The sequence below is a fragment of the Xyrauchen texanus genome, chromosome 43 (assembly GCF_025860055.1).
Source record: "Xyrauchen texanus isolate HMW12.3.18 chromosome 43, RBS_HiC_50CHRs, whole genome shotgun sequence".
NCBI classification, from domain to species: domain Eukaryota; kingdom Metazoa; phylum Chordata; class Actinopteri; order Cypriniformes; family Catostomidae; genus Xyrauchen; species Xyrauchen texanus.
This window is the reverse complement of record NC_068318.1, coordinates 8,450,824-8,471,642: the sequence shown is the minus strand read 5'-3', so window position 1 is coordinate 8,471,642 and position 20,819 is coordinate 8,450,824. Positions and strand designations below refer to the sequence as shown.

At 43.3% G+C, this 20,819-nt stretch overlaps 1 pseudogene; it reads left to right on the top strand.

Moving 5' to 3' along the window:
- Window positions 1-89: 89 nt before the first annotated feature.
- Window positions 90-18,240, top strand: LOC127636107 (COP9 signalosome complex subunit 4-like; annotated as a pseudogene).
- The last annotated feature ends 2,579 nt before the right edge of the window (window positions 18,241-20,819 follow it).

Below are 20,819 nucleotides of genomic sequence, written 5' to 3'. Positions count from 1 at the left end.
GAATGAAAAAAGGTGGTGAAAAATGACCGGGCTGTGATTGCGCCCTCTGGCGGCCAGAGTTTGTCAACGTTGACTGGCTACAGAGGAAAATGGCGACAGGTGTGAGGCTGGAGCTCGCACAGCTGATGAACTCTAGTGGATCACATAAAGATCTGGCGGGGAAGTATGTTTATTCAAGACATTTACTAATAGTGTCTGTTAATTTGTGTCTATTGCACAGAAGTATACTTGTTTTGTTTTTCCTGAATGCCAGATATGCAGCAGCAGAAGATGATTAGAGGCTAACTGTAGCTAACTTGAGGATGTGCACAGAACACATGAAGTGTTACGCTAACTGTCAACATGCAAAGTTTAGTTGAGAGGTTACGACTTTAACTTGCTATCAATCAAATAAGTTAAAGTTTGTGTGTTTAGCATGACACATACAAAAAGTTACTACAGATATTGTTGTTATTATTCAAACTCAACATAATGTCTTCTAAAACCATGACTTTCTCTTTTCAGTGGAACACAAAAGGAGTTATTTATAACAGAATGTCCAAACTGCTGTTTATTTATAATGTATAGAAACCTCGACTGTCAAGCGATATTTTCTCTGAATAACAAAGTTTTCAGTTTGTTACTCACACAAAGGCAAAGCGATTGTATGAAGACTTGGAATCGTCTAGGTTACGTATGTAACCTCAGTTCCCCGATGGAGGGAACGAGACGTTGTGTCAGAGAACGACACTAGGGGTCTCTCTTGAGCGCCGATATTCACCTCTGTACTATGAAAAAAGGCCAATGAGAGTTGGCAGCCAGTATTTGCATGTCCCGCCCCTGGACATACGGGTATTTAAGCGGCGCAAATACGGGAGTTCATTCAGGATTTTTCTGAGGAGCCGGAAATGGTCCGGCCACAACAGGGGCTCGGCTCAGCGACGTGGCAAGGGGGACACAACGTCTCGTTCCTCCATCGGGAACTGAGGTTACATACTTAACCTAGACGTTCCCCTTCTGTCGCTCTCTTACGTTGTGTCAGAGAACGACACTAGGGGTCCACTTAAAAGCGCCATGCGCTGAGCCGTGTACGTGATCTGCTGATACAGGAGCGAGCAGGTATTCCTACGTGCAGAACGACCAACTGTATCAGGTCGCGACGCACTCTTCCCCAATGCCCCATTTAAGCCATCAGGATTCCTTGTCGTTACCCGGAGGGGGAACAAGGTGACGCCGCCAACATGGGAATGGGCCAGCCTGGCTGGGCCTCTTTCTCTCTATGTTTCTCGCATAGAGCAACTACGGCCGGGCCCTTACACGCATTGAGGGAAGGGGGTCTTAGCCCTTGGTAGGGCGGGGAAGACCCTGCGGAGGCCACACCTACCCGGAGGGGAGGCAAATTTGAGTGGCACATACATCGCATGGCCTATACCTAGGCCTTATGCGGAACAGTAGTGCGGTGGTAGCACCAGCCTCAGAGAGGGGGGAGCATACAGCACGGCACCTGAGGTAGCTGTGACTGCTTAGGGGAAACACGGCGTCAACTCACGTGAGGGGACAGAACCGTGGTTTTACACACAGGGGGAGTCCGAGCAGGAGGCCTTACCTGTGGGGCCCCTATACCAGTACAGGGTAGCTAGCGGTACCTGCAGTGGTTTGGGTCGGCGAGTCCCTCCAAGAGAACTGCGACCTGCAAGGGCTAGGGGAGGAGCCAACCAGTGTCCCAAGCCTGGGATCTCCTGGGAAGAAGGCGACTGTTTCCCTGGTTAGGGGAAGGGCTGGGTGCAAGCGATCCACCCGGTCAGATCGTCGGCATGCCACCGAAGTTCTCACGGGCTCGGTACCTGAGAGAACACGGGATCTAAACTGACTCAACTCGGAGATTGTAGAATCTCGCAAAAGTGTTAGGTGTTGCCCAGCCCGCAGCTCTACAAATGTCTGCTAGGGCAGTGCCCCTAGCCAGTGCCCATGAGGACGCTAACACTCCTGGTGGAGTGGGCTCGGACCCGCAAAGGGGGGCACGGCCTGGGTGTGATAAGCCAGGAAATGGCATCGACAACCCAGTGGGCGTAGTCTCTGCTTGGAGACAGCGCTCCTTTCTGCTGTCCCCCAAAGCAGACAAAGAGCTGCTCAGAGCGCCTGGTGCTCTGTGTGCGGTCCAGGTAAATACGTAAGGCACGTACCGACACAGCAGTGAGAGGGCTGGGTCTGCCTCCTCCCGGGCAGCGCTTGCAGGTTCACCACCTGATCCCTGAAGGGTGTGGTAGGAACCTTGGGCACGTAGTCCGGTCAGCGGTCTTAGGATCACGAAAGTGTCTGCCGGACCGAACTCCAGGCAGGCGTCGCTAACAGAGAACGCATGCAGGTCCCCGACCCTCTTGATGGAGGCGAGCACGATCAGCAGGGCAGTCTTGAGAGAGAGGGCCCTGAGTCCAACTGAGTCAAGCTGCTCGAAGGGGGTCTCCGGAGTCCCATCAGGACGACCGAGAGATCCCAGGAGGGAAATAGGTTAGGCCGGAGGGAATCATCCTCCGGGACCTTTTAGGAACCTGACGATTAAGTCGTGCTTGCCAAGAGACTTGCCGCCTACCGTGTCATGGTGGGCCGCGATAGCAGCAACATACACCTTGAGGGTGGAGGGGACAGCCTCCTCTCCAGCCTCTCCTGAAGAAACACGAGCACTGACCTAACTGCGCGACTTCTGCGGTCTTCGCTCGGGAAGAACACCAGTTCATGAACAGACGCCACTTCAGGGCGTAAAGATGCCTGGTCGAAGGGGATCTGGCTTGGTTAATAGTGTCTATGACGGCTAAAGGTAGGCCAGCTAGACCCTCCGCGTCCCGGCCCAGGGACCAGATGTGGAGTTTCCAGAGGTCTGGGCACGGGTGCCAGAGCGTGCCCCGGCCCCTGAGAAAGAAGGTCCTTCCTCAGGGGAATTCGCCAGGGAGGGGCTGTCATAAGGAGCGTGAGATCCGAAAACCACGCCCGGTTGGGCCAGTAGGGGGCCACCAGAGTGACTTGCTCCTTGTCCTCCCTGACCTTGCATAGCACCTGTGCAAGAAGGCTCACTGGGGAAAAGCGTGACTTGCGCGAGCCCCACGGGCCAGCTGTGTGCCAGAGCATCTGTCCCCAGGAGAGCCTCTGTGAGGGCATACCAGAGCGGACAGTGGGAGGTTTCCTGGGAGGCAAACAGGTCTACCTGGGCCTTGCCGAACCTGTCCCAAATCAGCTGGACCGATTGGGGTGGAGCCTCCACTCTCCGCCAGGCAAGGTTTGTCTTGACAGCGCGTCCGCTATCACATTGAGGTTGCCGGGATGTGAGTGGCGCGCAGCGACTCCAGTCGCTGCTGACTCCAAAGGAGGAGACGACGGGCGAGCTGTGACATGTGGGGAGCGTACTCGCCTTGGCGGTTTATGTAAGCCACCACCGTGGTGCTGTCTGTCCTGACCAGGACATGTTTGCCACGAATCATCGGAAGAAATTTCTTTAGGGCAAGACGAACGGCCAGCAGCTCTAGGCAGTTGATGTGCCAGCGCAGCGGGCCTTGGTTCCACCGGCCTGTGGCTGCGCGCCCGTTGCACACGGCACCCAACCCAATTTGGAGGCGTCGGTTGTAACCAGAACGCGACGGGACACCTGCTGCAAGGGTACCCCTGCCCGAAGAAAGCAGAGGTCTGTCCAGGGTTTGAAGGTTTGGAGGCAGGCAGTGGTAATTTCCACGCCGTGCGTGCCGTGGTGCCATGCTCGCCTCGGACTCGAAGTCTGGAGCCAATGCTGAAGTGGTCTCATATGCATCAACCCTAGTGGCGCGACCGCCGCAGAGGATGCCATATGCCCCAGGAGCTGTTGGAAACGCTTCAACGGGACCACGGTGCCTGGCTTGAAGGAAGCGAGGCATTCCAGCACTGACTGAGCACGCTCGTTGGAGAGACGTGCTGTCATTGAGACTGAGTCTAACTCCAAACCGAGAAAAGAGATGCTCTGGACTGGGGTGAGCTTGCTCTTCTCCCAGTTGACCTGAAGCCCCAGCGGCGGAGGTGCTCGAGCACCTGGTCTCTGTGTGTGCATAGTGATTCCTGCGAGGGGCCAGAATGAGCCAATCGTCGAGGTAATTGAGTATGCGTGATGCCCGCCCTCATAGCGGGCAAGAGCCGCCTCTGCGACCTTCGTGGAAGACGCGAGGGACAGAGACAGGCCGAAGAGGAGGACCTTGTACTGATACGCCTGGCCATCGAATGCGAACCGTAGAAAGGGTCGGTGTCGAGGGCTGAATTGAGACGTGAAAGTACGCGCCCTTCAGGTCTACCGCTGCGAACCAATCTAGATGCCGAACGCCAGATAGGATTTGTTTCTGGGTGAGCATTTTGAACGGGAGTTTGGACAGGGTCCGATTGAAAACTCGCAGGTCCAAGATCGGTTGTATGCCACCGCTTTCTTGGGTACAACGGCAAGGGCTGTAGAAACCCTTCTTCGTTTCGGTTGGAGGGACAGGCTCTATCGCGCCCTTGATTAGAAGGGAGGCGATTTCCTCGCAGGGAGAGGGCATGTTCGCCGTGCACTGCGGAGGAACGAACGCCCAGGAAGGGGGCGGAGACCTGGCAAACTGAATTGCGTAACCGAAGTCGAATGGTCCGTGCAGCCAGCGTGACGAGCTGGGCAGAGAAAGCCATGCCTCTGCGCTCTGTGCTAGGGGCACCAAGGGGACAAGTATTTTGGACGTACTCGGCGGGCTTCGCAGCAGTGCGGAACAGGTAACGCAGCGCCGGGAGGCTCTGTGGCGCCCCGAGGCTCTGGTGCTGAGAATAAGCTCAAAGCACTTACCTTGTTCCGCGCACCTGGCAGGGGCGGGTTCGTGACAGAGGAGGAGGTCTGATGTCGGCGCCCTCTGGACTCGCTCTGAACCGGCCGGCCGGGAACAGTCATGGGGCTGAGGGCGGAGCACCGCATCCTGGGCGCCGGACTGTTGAGGCCTGAAACAAAAGTGCCGCGGAGAACGGCATTTGCGGGCCATGTGACCCAGAGGTAAAGGAAATAGCTCTTTTATTGAGAATTTGGTACCGCGAGCCCCGGCCAGGGGTGCGGCAAATGAAAAAACACAAGATTCTCCTCCCGCCCTCCACCGGGGACGGAGCGGTCTCACCATCTCCGAGCTAACTTCTCGCCCTCTGGGTCCGCTGTCTCAGGGACGCTTGGGAGCCTTCCGGGTCCTCGACGGGTCCGTGGAGGCAGGGGCGACGCTTCCTGCGGTTTGCTCGACGCTGGGGCTGAGAGCTGGGCCCAGGTTGGGGCGGAGCAGAAGGTCTTCTGGCCGCAGGAGGACGCCTCGGCGAGCAGATGGGGCCTGGGCCGTGGCGGCAGGCTTGGCGGCGCCGCATGATGTGAGAAATGGCCTCCGCCTGCTTCTTCACCAGGGAGAACTGCTGGGCAAAGTCCTCCACGGTGTCGCCGAAGAGGCCGAACTGGGAGACAGGGGCGTTGAGGAAGCGAGTCTTGTCGGCTTCACGCATCTCAACCAAGTCCAGCCATTGCTGACGTTCCTGGACCACCAGAGTGGCCATCGCCTGCCCGAAAGTGCCCGCTGTGACCTTCGTCGCTCTCAGGGCGCAGGTCGGTCGCTGAGCGCAGTTCCTGCAGCGTGCGGGATCAGGGCCACCCCGTGCATGCTGCGGAGTGCCTTGGCTTGATGGACCTGCAGGAGAGCCATGGCATGCAGGGCGGAAGCGGCGCGTCCGGTAGCGCTGTAGGCCTTCGCGGTGAGCGAGGATGTTGCTCTACAGGACCGGGAAGGGAGTACAGGGCGGCCCCGCCAGGTGGTAGTGCTTCCGGGCATAGATGGATCGCAACAGCTCTATCCACCTGGGGATCTCCGTGTACCGCGTGGCGCTCGCCGCCGAGGGTGGCGAGGGCGGATGAGCAGGTGGCACGACGAGTGGAGAGGGGTTCTCTCCACGAAGACGCCAGCTCATCATGCACCTCCGGAAGAAAGGTACTGGGGGCGAGGCTGTGAGCGCGCCCACGCTCAAAAACCAATCGTCTAGCCGTGATGGCTGCGGGAGGATGGAGGGTTCCAATCCAGGCCCACGCTATTGGCTGCCCGGAAAGCATATCGGACATCTGCGCTGTCGGCCTCCTGCTGGGCGTGCAAGCCCGGCGGCAGCCCAGAGGAGCCCTCAGCGTCAGAGCCCACGCCCTCCGATGTCGCGGCGAACTCATCTGCTTCCATCGCCTGAGGGTAGGCAGACTGGCTGTGAGGCGAGTCGCCGCCACCTCGAGCGAGGACGGAGTCAACGAGCGTGCTGGAGCGCTGGTGGTCCGAGGGGCGTACCGGCGAGCTGCACCCGCTGCCATCCCCAAATCGCCTCCATCGCCAGCCGCATCGTCCTCAATCCCGTGGGAAGAAGGAGCGACGACGTGGAGCGGCTTGTTGAGTAAGCGCTTGCTTACGATTGTAAGCAAGCCGCGACCACTAACGTTGTCATGGTCATGTTCTCGCAGTGAGAACATGAACCATCCACAAACGCAGCCTCGGTGTGATCACTGCCCAGACACACGAGACAACGCCTGTGGCCGTTGGAAGCGGAGAGTACTCTACGCGATTCAGGAACAACACAGGGGCGGAAGGGCATCTTTAAAAAGACGCGTCCTTAAAAGGACGTTCACGCCGCTGTGTTTTTGCTCTTTTAGAGAAATTACTCTTTTAGAAGGAAATAACTCTTTTATGAAAGAAAGACTCGTGAGAGATCTTTCTTATTTCTGCAACTGTCGATGCGCTCAGGGGCAGGAAGTGCACAGCCGTGCAACCAGGAGAAAGCCGCTGTTGTCGCCGCAGAATCCAACAGCATGCAGCAGAGGATAGCAGGAACTCGTGTGTAGTCACGCAGCAAACTGCAAACACGACCATCGGCTCGAAGAAATTTTCTGAATGAACTCCCGTATTTGCGCCGCTTAAATACTCGTATGTCCGGGGGCCGGACATACAAATACTGGCTGCCAACTCTCATTGGCCTTTTTTCATAGTACAGAGGTGAATATCGGTGCTCAAGAGAGACCCCTAGTGTCGTTCTCTGACACAACGTAAGAGAGCGACAGAAGGGGAAATATACTTTTTTGGTGCTTTTATTGGCATTTCTGAAGATCAAAAGCCCCGTCCGCTTTCATTTCTGGAACATAGCAGCCTGGACATTCAGTTAAACTTTTCCTTTTGAAAAAAAAAGAAAGTCATGCATGTCCATCCATCCATCCATCGTCAACCGCTTATCCTGTGTACAGGGTCGCGGGGGGCTGGAGCCTATCCCAGCTAACATTGGGCGAAAGGCGGGGGACACCCTGGACAGGTCGCCAGTCCATCGCAGAAAGTCATGCATGTCTGGAATGAAATTAGGTTGAGTAAATAATGACAGAAGTTTTGTTTAACAATCCATTTAATCAATAATATATTGATTATTAAAAATTATTAGACTATTATATTACTGTCACTTTGTGGCATTTTAATTATTTTAATTAATGTTTATATAAAGTATTAGTAATCTCACATTAATGCATTATTATTTTACAAATGGGTAAATGTTTATAAGGCATTAGTAATGCAGTAATGCTATTAGCAATCCAAAAAGCACTGATCTACTGATTCACAATTTGTGCAAAGAAAATGGTGGTGTATTGATGTGTAATAAACATCTGTCATTCATTTCCTCATGAAAACGGCAATATTCTTACAGATATCGTCAAATATTAGAAAAGGCTCTTCAGTTTACCAATGCAGATCAACTTGAGGCACTGAAAGCATTTGTTGAAGCCAGTAAGTACACTAATATTAAAGTACACTAATCTACTTTTTCGATGCCTTGATTCCATAAGTATTTTCCGTATATGTTTTAATTATTTAATTAGAAGTTACAAACCAAACTCATGAACTAAGCTATGAAAAAAGCACAGGTGAATCACAACATTAAATTTCATTTGACTCAAAAAAAGAATAATATGATAATAGGAAGAAAAGACCAAGGCACAAGACTTTGTATTTAAAGGGATAGTTCACCCAAAAATGAAAATTCTCTCATCATTTACTCACATCGTCCCAGATGTGTATGACTTTCTTCTACAGAACACAAATTAAGATTTTTAGAAGAATATTTCAGCTCTGTTGGTCCATACAATGCAAGTGAATGGTGACCAGAACTTTGAAGGTCTGAAAGGCAGTATAAAAGTAATCAATAAGACTACAGATAAATCCAAAGTACTTACATTTTGATCTGTTTCTCACCCACACCTATCATATTGCTTCAGAAGATATGGATTTAAACACTTACGAAGTCTTATGAATTACTTTTATACTGCTTATACTGTTTATACTTTTAAACCTTTCAAAGTTCTGGTCACCATTCACTTGCTTTGTGTGGACCAACAGAGCTGAAATATTCTTCTAAAAATCTTCATTTGTGTTTGCAGAAGTAAGAAAGTCATACACATCTGGGATGGCATGAGTTTTGGGTGAACTATTCCTTCAACATCTTTATGTGGTAATGAACTTGAATCCAATCCAATGTAATCGAACCAGAAACAACAGAAGGCTATTGCAAAATATTCAGATATATACAAATAAAGAAATTGTTTGAGAGTGTAGGGTGACCCTCTCACATCATTTGTGATGCTTCTTGGGAGTGAGCAGTCGCTGCGGTGGACTTTTGCTGTAGTTTCTGTTTCCGTGCTAATAGCGACTCCACTGATTGGTGGATCTCTCGTCAGGATTATGGGTATTGTAGTTCTTCACCAGGAATTCTGCTATTTTTTAATTTTTTAAATAAAGTTGAAAACACATTGAATTGTGGCTTCTACATCTAGCATGTATTTACTAGATGTAGAAATAACAACCTGAGCTCATTGTAGGTTTTAGGTTTATATTCTATGGCTAAAAAACATATTTCTCTATGGAGAAAATGAATGGATTAATTAACACAATATAAGAACATAATAATTTATGGTTGTGGTATGTGTAAAACATTGATGAACTTCCTGATTTTGTACACTTGCACAGTGGTTAATGAGAATGTGAGCCTGGTGATATCCAGACAGCTGTTGACAGACTTTTGCACATATGTTCCAAACCTGCCAGATGGCACAGCAAAAGCCATTTGCCATTTTACCCTGTAGAAGATTCAGCCTAGAGTCATCTCATTTGAAGAACAGGTAGGTGTTACATCAAATGAAGAATACATGCAGAGGTTGTTTTACAAATAATAATTGACTGTCACTGTAACAATTTTCCGTCCCTACCATTTTTAAGGTGGCTTCAATTAGACAGCATCTAGCCACAATCTATGAGAAAGAGGAGGACTGGCATAATGCTGCCCAGGTGCTTGTGGGTATCCCCCTGGAGACGGGTCAAAAGTAAGCAGACTTTACTTGGGAGCAAATTGAAACTCTGCATCAGCATTTCATCAACTGCTAATTCTGTTTGTGTCTCATTGATTTTACTTTCTTATCAATAGACAGTACAATGTGGATTACAAGTTGGACACCTACCTGAAAATCGCCTGTCTGTATTTGGAGGACGATGACCCCGTTCAAGCAGAGGCGCTACATCAATCGAGCCTCTTTACTGCAGAATGAATCCACCAGTGAACAGTTGCAGATTCACTACAAGGTGCGCCATGAATTAAGCAAATGTTTTATCATTGGTATGGTTGCCGCTATCGATTATTTTAGGAATCGAGTATTCTACCGATTATTCCTTCGATTAATCAAGTAATCGGATAAGAAATACTTTTGCATTCTTAAAGAGCAATAGTAAATATACAAAAGAGAAAAGACAGCTCTCTTAAAATGAACAACTAATTGGTTTCCTTTTTAGAAAAATCCAAATTTGTATTGCATATAATAATATTAAATGTCAAAACTAAACCTATTTAGTGCATTTAAGTGCCATATTACATTCTGGGTTTTAAAGAAAAAAAATTCTGAAATGCAAATACAAATAAATACAAATATTAAGTAAGTTCAAATTCCTTTAACCTAAACACAACCTAAAACGAAGGCATACATTTATATAATAATACATATTAATAATACATAAACATTGCTTTAAGTTGTTGCAACTTAACTTTCAGAACTACAAGTTTCAACCAAACTACAGCTCAGGCATAACTAAAGCCTTTACTGTCTTCTTGGAAGGCTTTGTATATTTGTAGGAGGCAAAAAAGAAGAGAGAGTTCTGGCAGGATCGTATCTCCTGGATGAGGTAGATATGTTGTGTTTGTGCGTGCATGCATGTATGCATAAGCCTTTAAAGAGCATATGGTGGTTGCTATGAATACAAGTGAGCATATGAACATGCTCAGAACTGAGGCTTGCTCTGCGCTTTGATGCACTGATGGCTTGGATGTTACCGGAATACACTGCAAGGACTTTGCCAGCTTTGCCATTGTTGGATAGTGCGCTGCATTTGTTTTCCATCATGACAGTGGATTCTCCTTCTTGGACAGGGGATGTTCTCCAAAATACATCAAGACTTAACAAGATTAACTGCTGCTCCTCATCCTCTTCATCACAGGTGCTGAAGTCTGATGATGATCTCAGTATATTGTCAAGGAACTATGTTGCACCCTTGACATGCTTTACTGGGTTGTCTTGTGCTGTGCTTGAGACTCCATTTTCACTTTTGTTGGGCTGCTACGCTTCCTTTTTGGCAGCAAGTGCCATGGCTTGTACTGTGCTTTGGACATTGAATGCTTTGTCAGCAGGCAAGAAGTTAAGTTTTCTAAACCTGGATCCAAAGCAGCAGCAATCAGGACTCTTTGGAGATTCATGTTGAAACAAGGATAGTCCTTGCCATATTGCTGTGATCTGTTCTGCCACATGAGCCTGGTATGACCTTACTGGTGACCTTACTGGTGCAGTCTCAACTGGTGCAAAACTAAACTCTGTATGGACTTCTTATATTACATATTGTTGCCCACTCAGAAACACAGTAGTTCCTTCAAATGACTCAAGGGCCTGGCTCAGCTCCTCAATCAGGCTTAAGATCAAGGTAGTGGTGTTTTCCTCTATGAGTCACTGCTGGGTCCAAGAGTGCAGCAGACACTAGCCATCTTTGTTCCAGTGCTGTTGCAGTGAGTACTTATGTCTTGAACCAGCATGTGTTGTGGTGTGCCCATTTGCTGCTGCTTAACTTTTAGCTTAGTGCATGTCAGCTCTTTTTCAAATGTTCGACAAGGCAGTCATAGCAGCCACACGCAGCAGCCACACTCTTGGAGATAGTTTGGTGGTTCTTCATAGCACTTTGCACTGCCAAGTTCAGGGTGTGACCTGCACATGGCACTGATGCCCATCCATGCTTTTCTGCCAAAATCTTCACAGCTGCTGTGAATTTCTCTGGTAGAATGTCGAATTTGGCAATAACATCCTCAAGCCACTCTGCAGTATTTGCAGCCATGTGCCTCTCTTCAAGGGGCATCGTTGTCAGGCTGTGGAACTCCATTTCCCAATCCTCCCCAAGAAAGTGACACATCACCCCCAGTTATGCCTCTGTAGCACAGCTCGTCCAAATGTCGGTTATGAGTACAATGCTGTCCCCTGTAGGGTGTTCTTCGACTTGCCTTTGATTTCTTCATACTTTTTCTCCATCATTTTCTTGAAGAAAGTTTGTACCTGGGATTGAAAGTGAAAATAATCCTTTGAAAGCCTTCATCCTCCACCATGGACATGGGCGTATGTCTGTGACAGTCATGTTCAAAATGCTGTCTGTGAACTCAGCTGCTTGCTCAACTGAACCTGGTGCAGCTGTCCATATGACGCTGTGATTTATTATTATTATTACTGATAATTATTATTGATATTACTAGGCCTATATCAAGGGTTGCCCTACACCTACTGACCCTACTCACTGCAATCAAATAAACTGAATATATCTGCTGTATTAGATTTGTGCATTTAAGGCTCCAATATCTACTCACACCACCTGATATTTTGCTTTCTGGGGTATTTTATGCATCACTGTGAGGGGAGTACATGTGTTTTTGTGAGACTCATAATAACAACATGAATGAAGCTCAGGCTTTCAAAAATTGACTGCAGAATTTTATTTTCTGTGGTTATTTTCTTGAGCAAAACTTAGCTAACTTAGGCACATCATAACTAGCCAACATATTGATTTGTGTTCTTATCTAGCCGTTGCATATAGCCATAATTAACTACGGCTTGTGGTAGGCAAGTTCGGTTTTACAATAGACACACTGTACAGAGTTTTTGTTTTTTAGCTTAAAATGATCCCAAACTTTGGATACTTTCTGTCGTTTTCTCTGGCCTGTCTCTTTGCCTTGCTCCACGCTACTTTCTCTCCCTTTCTCCATTTTGCAATCTGTGCCATTAAATCACATCTACCTCACGTATCCACAGCACAAGCATGTTGTGCAACAGTAATAATAATTGTGCGAAACAGTGACCACTGAGCAGTACAGATTAAACTAAGCCTTTAGTAATCGAGTTACTAGAGTTTCTCGAGGAATCGTTTCAGCCCTAATCTTTGGGAATGTTTGGCTGCTTGAACATCATTGTGAAAATGTAAGTGTATTACTTCATGTCTCGCAGGTCTGTTACACCAGAGTTCTAGACTTTCGGAGGAAGTTCATTGAGACAGCGCAGCGCTACAATGAGCTTTCTTACAAATCCATCGTCCATGAGACCGAACGGCTGGAGGCATTGAAGCATGCCCTTCATTGCACTATACTGGCCTCTGCAGGTACCGTTAGTATATTACACCACTAATGTGAGGCCGCTGGACTGTGCAAAGTCAACATGAAATCAAAATTGACCCTGTATATGTTCCTGGTTTTATTGTACACAGTGCATGTTAATTAAAAGGAAGCTTTCATTGAATTGAATTTTGCTCCGCCTCTGAAATGATATTCCTGTTTCACTGACATCACCTAGGCTATTGTAAAATGTTAACCAATGGTTCAGTAACTATTAAGTCATTGTTCTACAATCTTTCCAATTGTTATTGAAGTAATTTAATTCAGGTTAACATTAATGTAACATACTGTATTGCCTCAAAAAATATTCACATTATGGATATAAAATGGGTTTTGAATGCTGATTCAGGTTGACTTAATTCAGCTTTATAAATGATCACATTATCTAATCAGTACTTCATCTTGATAAACAGGTCAGCAGCGCTCTCGTATGTTGGCGACACTGTTCAAGGATGACCGCTGTCAGCAGCTGGCTGCTTATGGCATCCTGGAGAAGATGTACCTGGATCGCATCATCAGAGGAAACCAGCTGCAGGAGTTTGCTGCCAGGCTGATGCCACACCAGAAAGCAACCACAGCAGATGGTATTCACATTTACTGAGAATTTGAATGCTTATTACTTTAGTATGGGAGACCGGGGCAATTGTAACATTACATTTTCCTTCATAACTCACAGACTATTACATTTGAATCTGTCATCTTTTGATTTGGTATAAGAAACACTTACGTAACAGTACCAACAGTAGACATATAATAAGAAAGACTTGATCATAATATTGAATTTAACACAAGACGTATTATGGTAGCCCCCGTTAATACAAGCTTTACAAACAGTGGTTGGGGCAATTGCAACACTTGGGGGCAATTGAAAAATAAATGACTGTATATTAATCCACTATCTCAAATAAGAACACAACTTAATATTCATGGTTCCCCACTATTTTTGACCAATTAATTATCATGACGTTTCCAGTTGTTCTGCTTAATAGAAATGATTTTTAATAATAAATTAAAAGAGATCACACTCAAAAAGAGCACTTTCCCTGATATTTCCAGTTCATGCTTGTTGAAACTCTGTATGTAGTAATATAGTAAATATTATTGCTGAATAGTTTTCACCATTATACCGTACTAATTCTGTTAATGTCAGGAATAATATATGTTTAAAGTCTATGTGGGACATTATAATTATTTGAAAGTTTCTAATACTTTTTATGGAAATATATTGATTAGCCGATGTGTCTTCAATTAGATACTGTGATTAAATGATCTTGTATGCTAGCTACAAGCAATAGTGTAAGAATATGTCATTCAAGTTAACTTTTAACAGACAAAATGGAGATGAAAGAAATATTAAGATATAAATATTTTTACACTGAAGAACAAACATTATGTGTTGGATTTACTTAAAATATATACGTAGCATTTTTGCATCATGCTTTTTTTTTTCTCCCCTTTTCTCCCCAATTTGGAATGCCCAATTACCAAGTCCTTGTGGTGGCGTAGTGACCTGCCTCAATCTGGAGGTGGAGGAAGAATCTCAGTTGCCTCCACCTCTGAGACGTCAATCCACGCATCTTATCACGTGGCTCGTTGAGCACGCTACTGTGGAGACCTAGCACATCCACACACAACTCACCACGCGCCCCACCAAGAGCGAGAACCACACATTATAGCAACCACAAGGAAGTTACCCCATGTGACTCTACCCTCCTTAGCAACCGGGTCAATTTGGTTGCTTAGGAGACCTGGCTGGAGTTACTCAGCACACCCTGGATTCGAACTTGCGACTCCAGGTGTGGTAGTCAGCGTCAATACACGTTGAGCTACCCAGGCCCGATTGCATAACGGTTTTTAAGTATATACAACTGCAACAAGAAAAACTACATATAAAAATGTATTAGTTTATTGAACTTTATTTACTTAAATATGCATGTCACACAATTAAGATTTAGCAAGTTGTTTTTAAATTAACATTTATATCACTGTTTCTACTTAATTGACTTGGCTCTAAAGAAAATAATAACGGAGGTCAGGGCTTGAACTTAATTCCCCAAATAAGCGCACATAAAGCTGCATTTCAGCTATGCATAATAACATGCGCAAGAAAACATTTAATAGATTGAACAGGATGCAAGTTGCCTAAGAACTGAACACTAATCAACCTAATGTTGACTTTAAACAAAACAGCCATTTACAGAAAAACAACATCAATAATACTAAGAATAGTTAACATCTCTATACATTTTTAACAACTAATTAAATGCCCACTTAATTTCCTTTTGACCAAACAAACATGCTTAAATTATTCAAGCGCAAGGGCTTATGGGTATTCCCCACAACCTCAATTCTGTACTTTATTGTTTGAGTTAGTAGTACTTAAAATCTTAATTTTCTGGATTTGTAAGCTAAAGAAGTTCATGGAACTCATGATTATTCCTTTACTTTATCAAACTCTTAATTTCACCGTAAAATGTATATTTTGTGTTGTACACATGAATAAACATGTAGTAAAGATAAAAATGTTATATATGATTCTGAGAAGCTATTTATTTTTTTATGGTATTGTTGTTGAGCCAACAAATCTTATTTTTCAGTGTAGAGAGCAGATGAAAAATATTGCACTTCGTAAATTAAGAAAAATAAATATATACCTCAAAATCAGTTTTTTGTTGGGCTGGCAACCGATTACATTTTTTTATTGAATTGATTACAAGATATGCTAATTAATTAATTGAATTCATCTCAATGAATTGCATCAATCAATATTTGCTGAAGATAATTCAATATATAATAATCAAATTAAATATAAATATAGTATATATTTAATTCAGATCATTCAAAGACATTTTAATCATTGTGGTAGACGAGTAAAGCTTTTGGAACGTTTCACTGTGGTTGTCACGTTTCATTCATTGTTTGGTTTTCACCATCTCTAGCCATAAACAGCACATTTTTAGGATTCTTTTTTTAAGTTAAATATAGTTTGTACTTTTTAACTTTGAAAAACTTGTCTTGAGACTCCTACATTCTGTAATGCTCCATCCAGCTGTTTTTGAACAGCTGTCGGTTTGTTGCCTGTATAGCTGGAGCTGCACCGTCTGTAACTCACAAAAACAAGTAGGCCTACTTAAAGCTTGATTTACTTATTACGGAATGTACTTATGGTCAGGGGGCATGATTCATTGTATAAATATTTGAACGCATTATTTTTTTAAAAATAATTAAACGCACTAAATTAACACATTAAATCGACATTATTTTTTTTTGTTGAACATTTTTCACAAATTGAAACCACACTTTTTTTTCAGAGAGAAAGAACTCTACTGAACGTCCTGAAGTACATTTAAACTTCACAATTCCTGACATTTAATCATAGAAACATTCCCTCACTTAGGTCAGTTAGGATCACTACTTTATTTTAAGTATGTGAAATATCAGAATAATAGTAGAGAGAATTATTTATTTTAGCTTTTATTTCTTTCGTCACATTCCCAGTGGGTCAGAAGTTTACATACACTTTGTTAGTATTTGGTAGCATTGCCTTTAAATTGTTTAACTTGGGTCAAACATTTTGGATAGCCTTCCACATGCTTCTCACAATAAGTTGATGATTCCTCCAGATAGAACTGGTGTAACTGAGTCAGGATTGTTGGCCTCCTTGCTCGCACACACTTTTTCAGTTCTGCCCACAAATTTTCCATCAGATTGATGTCAAGGGTTTGTGATGGCCACTCCAATACCTTGACTTTGTTATTCTTAAGCCATTTTGCCATAAATTTGGAAGTATGCTTGGGGTCATTGTCCATTTGCCACCGAGCTGTAACTTCATGGCTGATGTCTTGAGATGTTGCTTCAATATAGGCACATCATTTTCCAACCTCATGATGCCATCTATTTTGTGAAGTGCGCCAGTCCCTCCTGCAGCAAAGCACCCCACAACATAATGCAGCCACCCCGTGCTTCGCTTTTTTTCCTTGCTGAGCAGCCTTTCAGGTTATGTTGATATAGGACTTGTTTTAATGTGGATATAGATACCTGTCTTCACAAGGTCCTTTGCTGTTGTTCTGGGATTGATGTGCACTTTTCACACCAAACTACGTTCATCTCTAGGAGACAGAATGCATCCCCTTCCTGAGTGGTATAATGGATGCGTGGTCCCATGGTGTTTATACTATTGTTTGTACAGATGACCGTGGTACCTTTAGGCATTTGGAAATTGCTCCCAAGGGTGAACCAGACTTGTGGAGGTCAACAATTTTTTTTTCTGAGGTCTGATTTTATTTTATTTTCCCATTCTGTCAAGCAAAAAGGCACTGAGTTTGAAGGTAGGCCTTAAAATACATCCACAGGTACACAGAAGCTAATTGTCTAAAGGCTTGACATAATTTTCTGGATGTTTTCAAGCTGGTTAAATTAGTTAACTTGGTATATGTAAACTTGTGACCCACTGGAATTTTGATATAGTCAATTAAAAGTGAAGCAATCTGTCTGTAAACAATTGTTGGAAAAATTACTTAGTAATTTTAAGTAGATGTCCTAAACGACTTGCCAAAACTATAGTTTGCTAATATTAAATCTGTTGAGTGGTTAAAAAATGTGTATTAATGACTTCAACCTAAGTGTATGTAAACTTCTGACTTTAACTGTAGAAATTTAGTGTTGCAACTGCCCCCAGTCCTTATATAATAGTGTGATTGGTCTTTGCTGGGAAAGTCAATGACCAATTCTTCTGTTTTCAGGTTCAAGCATCCTTGACCGAGCAGTTATTGAGCACGTCCTGCTCTCTGCTAGCAAACTTTACAATAACATCACTTTTGAAGAGTTAGGAGCACTTTTGGAGATTCCCCCTGCAAAGGTACACTGTGTTGTCTTTGAATTTGTGATCTTGATTTATCCTTTTGCAATTGTTTTGCATGGCCAAAAATTTATTGGTGGTGTTTGCTAAGCCAAGTATCACTATTACTTTGGCTTATTTGAAGTCGTCTCGCACCGTTTTTGTTACAGACACGAATGATAATGAACCAAAATTTGAAAATATACTTGGAAAGCTACAGAATAATTATTTGGTTCTCATCTACCTACAAATATCCTTGTCTCTTTACAGGCAGAAAGATTGCCTCACAAATGATTACAGAGGGTCGCATGAATGGGTTCATTGACCAGATAGACAGCATTGTCCATTTTGAAAGTAAGTTTGGTTTTTGAATGACTATATAGTCAGCAATTCTAACCATTGTAAGAGGCTTACAAAATATGATGTCTTATTTCCATCAGCAAGAGAGCCATTACCCACCTGGGACAAGCAGATTCAATCACTGTGCTTCCAGGTGAACAACCTGCTGGAGAAGATCAGTCAGGCAGCACCAGAATGGACGGCACAAGCTACCGAGGCCAAGATGACCCAATAAATTCCCTAGAGACCCTTCTGTCTACACACTCAATTCCAAAACCATGCCCGTGGTCAGAATTAAGGGCACTATGAAAGGACTATTGAATTTAGCATTGATTCAGTTGAACTTGGCACATTTATGCTAATGCCGTATTAGGTTTGACCATCTGCGTTGTGAAGTTGATGTTTTCAGACTTAATCTGTGAGAATCTCATGCCTAATAAACTTTAAAAAAATTTCTTTGTGTTTCATTTTTCAATGTTGAAAGAAATGTTAACCCAAAAATTCAAAATCTTACTATTATTCAGTATTAAATTACAATAATATTTAAGTTGAATTGGTTCCAAAAAATAATGATTAATATAATGACTTATGAAATAATGGCTGTTTTTCCCCCCTGTGTTTCGTTGTTTTAGTTATTTTATGTTTCTGGCTGAAGTGAAAGAGGTCAGAGTTTGAAAAGGACTCAAGTGTAAACATCCTACTGATTAATGTTTCCTTTTTTCTATTGGCAGTAGACCATGGGCAAAACCAAATTAACTTTAAGTCAAAAGGAATCGCCTACTAGTTATGTTAATAAATCAATGAGATTTTTTTTGGTCCAAATCGTGCAGTCCTAGCGCATGATTAATTTATCTTCAGTAAACAGTTTCAAATCAAATTTTAAATGATTAGCTCACCCCAAAAGGAAAATTCTTATCATTTACTCACTCTCATGCCATCCCAGATGTGAATGATTTTCTTTCATCTGCTGAAAACAAATTAAGATGTTTAAAAGAATATTTCAGCTCTGTAGGTCCATACAATGCAAGTGAATTGTGACCAAAACTTTGAAGCTCTTAACCCTTGTGCATCAATTAAAAAAAGTTACACATAGGTTCATTATGGACAAAAATGGCCATGTCCAAAAACTGTCATAAAAATATTATAGATTTATATTTTTTCCACTTTCACTGACATAATTTTTTAACCAGCATCAGCTCTAATCATAATGACCAAACATTCATTCATTTTTAGAATTTTAACCCTTTAAACGCTGGTTTGTTTACATAATGCCACTGTTGTTTTTTTAGGAAAAAAATTAAAAATAGTAATTATTTTCAATTTAATAGATGCTAAGCAGAATTTTTTTCTTTGATTATTAGAGCCTCGGATATGTCAATGATTAACAACAACATTCATTTTGATGATTTCATATTTTTTATGCAGTATCAGATTTAAAAAAAAGCTACCACTTAGGTCCATAATGGACAAAAATGGCCATGTCCAAAAACTGTCATAAAAATATTATAGAATAATATTTTTTTCTACTTTCACTGACTTATATTTTAACCAGCATCAGTTCTAATCATAATTACCAAACATTCATTTATTTTCAGAATTTTAACACTTTAAACGCCGGTTTGTTTACATAATGCCACTGTTGTTTTTTATAAAAAATATAATAATTATAATTATTTTCAATTTAATAAATGCTAAACAGAATTTTTTTTATTTTTATTATTAGAGCCTCAGACACATACAAACCACACTCTGAAATCCATACCAACACACTCACACAATTATATATTCATAATGTATCTAATTGGCTCTATAATATGCATAAGCCAAAAACAGCAGAAAACAACAACAAAACGATGATATGCCAAACCTGAAAAAATGGCACGATCTGATAAAAAATATTTAAAATGTAAATTTTGAAGCCTTGCCAACATAATGAAAGCATGTTAAACAAGATTGCATAATTTTATAGTTAAATGGCACTGGGATTAAAAATCGCAGTTTTAATGGGTTTCAATGTGCCATTTTTGTCCAAAACGACGCTAAGAGGGAGTATTTTGTGTAACTAGTGCAAAAAATATATTTTTAAAGAAAATAGGGTGAAATATTAAAATTCCAATAAAAATTCACGCCTGTGGAAAATTGTATGCAGTTAGCATTAACACAGACAAAGTTATCAAAAAAACAAAACTGAAAAAGCCAAAAATGTCCACAAGGATGCACAAGGGTTAAAGCATATAAAAGTAATCCAGTGGTTTAATCCATGTCTTCTGAAGCGATGCAATTGGCTTTGGGTGAGAACAGACCAAACTATAACTAATTGTTTCAGTTCATTGTGCAATTGCAGTCTCTAGGCACGATTATGATCTCAAGCTTGATTACACCTTCTAGTGCTTGACGTATTCACAGAGCGCTAGATAGCGCTATAGGACGTGTAGTCAAGCTTGTTATCATGATTGCTAAGGAGTCTACTGATGAGTGAAAAAAGAGTTATATTTTGGTCTGTTCTCATCCAAAACCGATTGGATTGCTTCAGATGACATGGATTAAACCACTGGAGTCGTATGGACTTCTTTTATGCTGCATTGATGTGCTTTTTTGAGCTTCAAAGTTCTGGCCACCATTCACTTGCATTGTATGAACCAAGAGTGAGATATTCTTCTAAAAATCTTAATTTGTGTTCTGCAGAAGACAGAAAGTTAAACACATCTGGGATGGCATGAGGGAGAGTAAATGTTAGGAGAATTTTCATTTTTGGGTGAACTATCAAAATATTGACTGGCAACACTCTAAAATGCATAACAAAAAACTGCTAGACTCTTGCATACATTAAAAATGTAGTCTAAGACACAAAGACTCCAGTAAATGTAAACAGCATGTTTGTGCAACACAGTGATACAGTCCTTTAAATCTGTGT